Source organism: Heptranchias perlo, chromosome 5 (genome assembly GCF_035084215.1).
Source record: "Heptranchias perlo isolate sHepPer1 chromosome 5, sHepPer1.hap1, whole genome shotgun sequence".
NCBI classification, from domain to species: Eukaryota; Metazoa; Chordata; class Chondrichthyes; order Hexanchiformes; family Hexanchidae; genus Heptranchias; species Heptranchias perlo.
In genome coordinates this window covers 114002858-114008972 of record NC_090329.1, presented here as the reverse complement: position 1 = coordinate 114008972, position 6115 = coordinate 114002858, and the positions used below count along the sequence as shown (strand labels likewise).

The 6115-nt window shown below is 48.3% G+C and overlaps 1 non-coding gene across 1 annotated transcript; it reads right to left on the bottom strand.

Moving 5' to 3' along the window:
• Positions 1–2998: 2998 nt before the first annotated feature.
• LOC137322253 (5S ribosomal RNA) lies at positions 2999–3117 on the bottom strand. Its single transcript, XR_010963010.1, has one exon. It is a non-coding gene; the product is annotated as a 5S ribosomal RNA (ribosomal RNA).
• Positions 3118–6115: the final 2998 nt, after the last annotated feature.

Genomic DNA, 6115 nt, shown 5'->3' with positions numbered 1-6115 from the left:
ATCAATTGCTTGCTTTTCCCTTTACTTAAAGGGCTGCAGTCCTCTTCTTCATTCTTTACCACACTTTCTGCACTTGCCTGGCGCCGGGGGAAACAACATCACTCACAGGGTACACGCATTCGCACTGCCAAACACAAACACACACAAGTCCTGCTTCATCTGCAAAACAATCACATAGCAAGCTCAACGCTTCATTCAAATCCTACAACATAGCAACAGGAGGAGGCCATTCACACCCGCCTGCCTGCCTGCCTGCCTGCCTGCCTGCTCCGCCATTTCAGAACATCATGGCTCATCTCTCATCCAACTCCAGAGACCTGCCTTTCGCCCATATCCCTTCATACCTTTGCTTGACAAAAACCTATCTCTCTCACATTTCAATTTCGCAATTCAGCTCCTATCAATTGCCCTTTGCGTGAGAGACTTACAAACTTCTACCACCCTTTGTGTGTAGTAATGTTTTCTCATCTCTCTCCTCAAAGGTCTGGCTCTACTTTTTAGACTCTGCCCCCTACTCCTAGAATCCCCAACCAGCGGAAATAGTTGCTCTCTATCCACCCTATCTGTTCCCCTTAATATCTTATGAACTTCCATCAGATCACCCCTTAACCTTCGAAACTCCAGAGAATACAACCCCAATTTGTGTCATCTCTCCTCGTAACTTAACCCTTGAAGTCCGGCTAGCGTTCTAGTAAACCTACGCTGCACTCCCTCCGAGGCCGATATGTCCTTCCGAAGGTGCGGTGCCCAGAACTGCTCACAGTACTCCAGGTGCGGTCTTACCAGGGTTTTGTATAGCTGCAGCATAACTTCTGCCGCCTTGTACTCTAGTCCTCTACTCACACTTTCACCAGCTACGGATAGGGACCAAGTTAAAAACAAGGACCTCAAAGGTAGCAATCTCTGCAAGGGAAAACATTTACTGGCCTGTGGCCTCCTTCTGTGCTGTACTAAGAAGTAAACTTAGCACTGACCTTTCTCACATAAAAACTCATCAACACCTGCGCTGGACTTCTGGCTAGTGTCTTCGCGACGAAAGCCCCTGAAATCATTCAATAAACACATGCCGTGATTGTTGGTCGGGAGAGGCCTTTCGGGACTTTCCGCATGCATGAACTAAAATGGGCATCAAAATGGTGATGGAGAGGCTTGTAGATTATGTGGTGTAGGCATAAGAAATGGGGCAGGCAGAGGCCCTAAGGGGTGAAATTGACCTGTCGGAGGCCCGGCAAAACCTGGGGAGAAAGGGACAGAAGTCCAAATGTTGGGTAAAGAAAATGTAGATTCAATATGAAAAGTCAGTACTTGACTGCTTACCTCACGCAATTGGAGGGTTGCCAAGCCTCCAGGATTGCCCTGGAGTCTCCAGGAATTAAAGATTAATCTCCTGGACACTGCTGCCAACCAACCGTGGAGAAACATCATAGAGGCATTAAAAGAAAAATGGTTTTTCATTTTCTTTGAACGCTTTTCTTAATTAGTTCGAAAATTATAGCAGATGGGTCAAAAAGGATGTTTGACTGGGTCGGGTGGTTGGAAGTCATGTGATAAAACCTCCAGGAATGCGTCCAACCAGAGTTGGCAACCCTACCTACCCTTCATTGCCTTCCCCTGGCCTTAACCTTCATTAGCTTCACCATTCCTTCACTCACTCACCCAATCACTCACTCACTCACTCACTGCTGCAAAAACGCTGGTCCCTCCTGCCTCAAAATACAGACAACCGGGGAGCAGCCTTTTCTCCTCTCCCAGGCCCAGCTGCTTAGAAAAGGCTCAAGCCCAGACCCCAATTTAAGTCACCTTGGCCCAATTCAGGCCAGAAGAAGATGTGTGCCTTTCCGCACATGGATAAAAGCAGCCGCTGGCCCCGATTTGACCGGCAGGTCGGCGAATGTTAGTCTTCATCTCAACAGGGCTGGAATACAATACAAATTTATGCTACGGTTGTATAAAGCTCTGCTTAGACCGCATCTGGAGTACTGCGTTCAGTTCTGGGCACCACACCTCAGGAAGGATACACTGGTCTTGGAGGGGCTGCAGCGCACATTTACCAAAATGATACCGGGGCTAAAAGGGTTAAGTTGTCAGGACAGGTTGCATCGACTCGGCTCGTATTCCCTTGAGTTGAGAAGATTAAGATCTAATTGAGGTGTTTAAGATTATTAAAGGAGCTGATAGGCTCGATAGAGAAACTATTTCCTCTGGTGGGGGAGTCCGGAACAAGGGGGCATAATCTGAAAATTACAGCTAGGCAGTTCACGGGTGATGTCAGGAAGCACTTCTTCACACAAAGTGTAGTAGAAATCTGGAACTCTCTCCCCCAAAAAGCTGTTGAGGCTGGGGATCAATTGAAAATCTCAAAACCGAGATTGATTGATTTTTGTTAGGCACGGGTGTTGAGGGTTATGGAGCACAGGCGGGTAAATGGAGTTAAGGTACACATCAGTCACGAATGGCAGAACAGGCTCAAAGGGCTGAATGGCCTTCTCCCGTTCCTATGAACGTGCTGCCAGGAAATGGGCCGAGGAAAGCGAGCAACAGCGAGCGAGCGAGCGAGCGAGCGATCAGCAAAAAGACTGGCAAATGAAGGCAGCGTCGGCGTGAAGAACAGCAAACAGCTAACAAGAAAAGCCGACGGCAGTTGCTATTTCCAGGCGGTGTCCCAAGCGAGTACTGACCAGGCCTGCCTCTGACTTAGCTTGTGATATCGGATGGGATGGGGTACTTTTCAGAGGAGTGTGGTAGTAAGCGATGGCCTGCTTTGCTTCTCTTTACTTAAACGCTTGCTGCTTTGTGTATGTTTTTTGCCAGCTTATTTTCTTCATGTGTTTTTTTTTGTTGACTCTGTGTCGACTCCCTTGCCTTTGTCTGGCAGCAGGAGAATGTGCAGCAAAGGAATGGGCAAAGGAAAGCGAGAGAGAGTGCAGGAGCAAGCAGCAAAAAGCTTTGTGATTGAAGGGAGTGCGCAGAGCTGAGAGCAGCCTCTGCTGGCAAGAAAAGCCTACTGCACCTCGTATTCCCAGGCGGTCTCCCATCCAAGTACTAACCAGGCCTGACTCTGCTTAGCTTCCGAGATCAGACGAGATCGGGCGTTTTCAGACTAGTATGGCCGTAGGCATCAATTGCTTGCTTTTCCCTTTACTTAAAGGGCTGCAGTCCTCTTCTTCATTCTTTACCACACTTTCTGCACTTGCCTGGCGCCGGGGGAAACAACATCACTCACAGGGTACACGCATTCGCACTGCCAAACACAAACACACACAAGTCCTGCTTCATCTGCAAAACAATCACATAGCAAGCTCAACGCTTCATTCAAATCCTACAACATAGCAACAGGAGGAGGCCATTCACACCCGCCTGCCTGCCTGCCTGCCTGCCTGCCTGCTCCGCCATTTCAGAACATCATGGCTCATCTCTCATCCAACTCCAGAGACCTGCCTTTCGCCCATATCCCTTCATACCTTTGCTTGACAAAAACCTATCTCTCTCACATTTCAATTTCGCAATTCAGCTCCTATCAATTGCCCTTTGCGTGAGAGACTTACAAACTTCTACCACCCTTTGTGTGTAGTAATGTTTTCTCATCTCTCTCCTCAAAGGTCTGGCTCTACTTTTTAGACTCTGCCCCCTACTCCTAGAATCCCCAACCAGCGGAAATAGTTGCTCTCTATCCACCCTATCTGTTCCCCTTAATATCTTATGAACTTCCATCAGATCACCCCTTAACCTTCGAAACTCCAGAGAATACAACCCCAATTTGTGTCATCTCTCCTCGTAACTTAACCCTTGAAGTCCGGCTAGCGTTCTAGTAAACCTACGCTGCACTCCCTCCGAGGCCGATATGTCCTTCCGAAGGTGCGGTGCCCAGAACTGCTCACAGTACTCCAGGTCCGGTCTTACCAGGGTTTTGTATAGCTGCAGCATAACTTCTGCCACCTTGTACTCTAGTCCTCTACTCACACTTTCACCAGCTACGGATAGGGACCAAGTTAAAAACAAGGACCTCAAAGGTAGCAATCTCTGCAAGGGAAAACATTTACTGGCCTGTGGCCTCCTTCTGTGCTGTACTAAGAAGTAAACTTAGCACTGACCTTTCTCACATAAAAACTCATCAACACCTGCGCTGGACTTCTGGCTAGTGTCTTCGCGACGAAAGCCCCTGAAATCATTCAATAAACACATGCCGTGATTGTTGGTCGGGAGAGGCCTTTCGGGACTTTCCGCATGCATGAACTAAAATGGGCATCAAAATGGTGATGGAGAGGCTTGTAGATTATGTGGTGTAGGCATAAGAAATGGGGCAGGCAGAGGCCCTAAGGGGTGAAATTGACCTGTCGGAGGCCCGGCAAAACCTGGGGAGAAAGGGACAGAAGTCCAAATGTTGGGTAAAGAAAATGTAGATTCAATATGAAAAGTCAGTACTTGACTGCTTACCTCACGCAATTGGAGGGTTGCCAAGCCTCCAGGATTGCCCTGGAGTCTCCAGGAATTAAAGATTAATCTCCTGGACACTGCTGCCAACCAACCGTGGAGAAACATCATAGAGGCATTAAAAGAAAAATGGTTTTTCCTTTTCTTTGAACGCTTTTCTTAATTAGTTCGAAAATTATAGCAGATGGGTCAAAAAGGATGTTTGACTGGGTCGGGTGGTTGGAAGTCATGTGATAAAACCTCCAGGAATGCGTCCAACCAGAGTTGGCAACCCTACCTACCCTTCATTGCCTTCCCCTGGCCTTAACCTTCATTAGCTTCACCATTCCTTCACTCACTCACCCAATCACTCACTCACTCACTCACTGCTGCAAAAACGCTGGTCCCTCCTGCCTCAAAATACAGACAACCGGGGAGCAGCCTTTTCTCCTCTCCCAGGCCCAGCTGCTTAGAAAAGGCTCAAGCCCAGACCCCAATTTAAGTCACCTTGGCCCAATTCAGGCCAGAAGAAGATGTGTGCCTTTCCGCACATGGATAAAAGCAGCCGCTGGCCCCGATTTGACCGGCAGGTCGGCGAATGTTAGTCTTCATCTCAACAGGGCTGGAATACAATACAAAGTTATGCTACGGTTGTATAAAGCTCTGCTTAGACCGCATCTGGAGTACTGCGTTCAATTCTGGGCACCACACCTCAGGAAGGATACACTGGTCTTGGAGGGGCTGCAGCGCACATTTACCAAAATGATACCGGGGCTAAAAGGGTTAAGTTGTCAGGACAGGTTGCATCGACTCGGCTCGTATTCCCTTGAGTTTAGAAGATTAAGATCTAATTGAGGTGTTTAAGATTATTAAAGGAGCTGATAGGCTCGATAGAGAAACTATTTCCTCTGGTGGGGGAGTCCGGAACAAGGGGGCATAATCTGAAAATTACAGCTAGGCAGTTCACGGGTGATGTCAGGAAGCACTTCTTCACACAAAGTGTAGTAGAAATCTGGAACTCTCTCCCCCAAAAAGCTGTTGAGGCTGGGGATCAATTGAAAATCTCAAAACCGAGATTGATTGATTTTTGTTAGGCACGGGTGTTGAGGGTTATGGAGCACAGGCGGGTAAATGGAGTTAAGGTACACATCAGTCACGAATGGCAGAACAGGCTCAAAGGGCTGAATGGCCTTCTCCCGTTCCTATGAACGTGCTGCCAGGAAATGGGCCGAGGAAAGCGAGCAACAGCGAGCGAGCGAGCGAGCGAGCGATCAGCAAAAAGACTGGCAAATGAAGGCAGCGTCGGCGTGAAGAACAGCAAACAGCTAACAAGAAAAGCCGACGGCAGTTGCTATTTCCAGGCGGTGTCCCAAGCGAGTACTGACCAGGCCTGCCTCTGACTTAGCTTGTGATATCGGATGGGATGGGGTACTTTTCAGAGGAGTGTGGTAGTAAGCGATGGCCTGCTTTGCTTCTCTTTACTTAAACGCTTGCTGCTTTGTGTATGTTTTTTGCCAGCTTATTTTCTTCATGTGTTTTTTTTTGTTGACTCTGTGTCGACTCCCTTGCCTTTGTCTGGCAGCAGGAGAATGTGCAGCAAAGGAATGGGCAAAGGAAAGCGAGAGAGAGTGCAGGAGCAAGCAGCAAAAAGCTTTGTGATTGAAGGGAGTGCGCAGAGCTGAGAGCAGCCTCTGCTGGCAAGAAA